The sequence below is a fragment of the Aristolochia californica genome, unplaced genomic scaffold (genome assembly GCF_029961685.1).
Source record: "Aristolochia californica isolate CCGP_79_NKW_82.1479 unplaced genomic scaffold, dmAriCali1.0.hap1 SCAF_4, whole genome shotgun sequence".
NCBI lineage: Eukaryota > Viridiplantae > Streptophyta > Magnoliopsida > Piperales > Aristolochiaceae > Aristolochia > Aristolochia californica.
This window is the reverse complement of record NW_027182103.1, coordinates 19,141,091-19,143,426: the sequence shown is the minus strand read 5'-3', so window position 1 is coordinate 19,143,426 and position 2,336 is coordinate 19,141,091.

The following is a 2,336-nucleotide window of genomic DNA, read 5'->3' as shown; positions in this document are numbered from 1 at the left end:
CAAATTACAAACACTTTTTTAAATTATCATTCTCTACATTTGTGCTTTGTGCATTTCCATTTTAGATGTGTACTTTTTTTCTTAAATCAAAACTTGAATTTTCACTTTGCCATCATCTCGTAAACAAAAAAAGAGATAAAAGGCAAATAGATCACAACAAAAAGAAAATTTTAGAGTTTATGTAAGGAAAAAATTTAAAGCAAAAGCAAATGTAAGTGAATAAAATTTATTCACACACCAAAAATGAACACAAAAGTTTTGTTATCCGAGTTTGGAAATTCCACAAGTTCAACCCTAATACCTTGAAATTTTATAAGAAAGAGATTTTTCCACACATGTTTTAAAAATGGATATGCATGCTTGGAACATGTTAAAGATGCAAATGACCAATGGATCCAAACCTTTTAAATAGAATAACATTAAATTCTCAAGTGAACGTGCCATGGGATATTTACCCGAGTCAAACATGGCTTTATTTTGCCCATTTACAAAAAGCACACTTAACGATCATTGATGATTGTAAAGTGATTTATCATGTGTATCATGCGTAACAGGCTATATTTTTGTAAGGGAGTCAACACTCGGTCAAAATTTCCCCACCTCCGCCTTTTCGTGACCATTGCAAAACCTGATATATAAATACTAAAAATAGTTTACAATCCCTAAAAATTACAAACACCGTTTGGAATTATCTCTCTCTACATTTGTGCATTGTGCATTTCCATTTTAGATGTGTACTTATTTTTCTTAAATCAAAACTTGAGTTTTTAGTTTCCCTTCATCCCGTATACAAAAAAAGAGATAAAAGGCAAATAGATCACAACAAAATGAAAATTTTAGATTTTATGTAAGGAAAAAATTTAAAGCAATATCAAATGTAAGTAACGAAAATTTATTCACACACCACAAATGAACACAAAAGGTTTGTTATGCAAGTTTTGGAAATTCCACTAGTTCAACCCTTATAGCTTTGAATTTTATGAGAATGAGACTTTTCTACACATGTTTTAAAAAATGGATATGCATGCTTGAAACATGTTAAAGATGCATTGATCCAAACCTTTTAAAGAAATTAACATTAAATTCTCAAATGAACATGCGGTGGGATATTTACCCGAGTCAAAATAGCTATTATTTTGCCAATTTACAAAAAGCAGACCAAATGACCATAGATGATTGTAAAGTGATTTATCATGCATAATAGGCTATATTTTTTAATGGAATAACTTATGGATTGGGAGTCAACACTCGATAACCCCCCCCCCCCCCCCCCCCCCCCCCCCCCCCCCCCCCCCCACCCACACACACACACACACCCTTTTCCTGATGATTGCAAAACTTGATATATAAAAAATAAAAAGAGTTCACAATCCCAAAAAATTACAGAAATTTTTTCGAATTATCACTCTCTACATTTGTGCGTTCTGCATTTCCATTTTGGATGTGTATTTTTTTTCTTAAATAAAAAATTGAGTTTACACTTTCCCTTCATCTCGTAAAAAAAAAAAAAAAAAGATAAAAGGCAAATTGATCACAACAAAATGAAAGTTTAAGAGTTGATGTGTGGAAAAAATTTAAAGCAATAACAAATGTAAGTAAATAAAATTTTATCACACACCACAAATGAACAAAAAAGTTTTGTTATCAGAGTTTGAGAAATTCCACTAGTTCAAACCTAATAGCTTGAAATTTTAAAAGAAAGAGATTTTTCTACACCTATTTTAAAAAATGGATATGCATGCTTGAAACATATTAAAGATGCAAATGACCTATGGATCCAAACCTTTAAAGAGAAAACATTAAATTATCAAGTCAATGTGTGGTGGGATATTTACCAAAGTCAAAGAAGCCATTATTTTGCCCATTTACTAAAAGCTGAGCTAATGATCATAGATGATTTTAAAGTTATTCACAATGCATAACGTGCTATATTTTTTTAAGGAATGACTTATGGATTGGGAGTCAACACTCGGTTAAAAATCCTCCGCATCCCCCTTTTCCCAAGGATTGCAAAACCTGATATATAAAAACTAAAAAGAGTTTACAATCCCTAAAAATTACAAACACGTTTTTAAATTATCATTCTCTACATTTGTGCTTTGTGCATTTCCATTTTAGATGTGTACTTTTTTTGTTAAATCAAAACTTGAATTTTCACTTTGCCATCATCTTGTAAACAAAAAAAGAGATAAAAGGCAAATAGATCACAACAAAAAGAAAATTTTAGAGTGTATGTAAGGAAAAAATTTAAAGCAAAAACAAATGTAAGTAAAGAAAATTTATTCACACACCAAAAATGAACACAAAAGTTTTGTTATCCGAGTTTGGGAAATTCC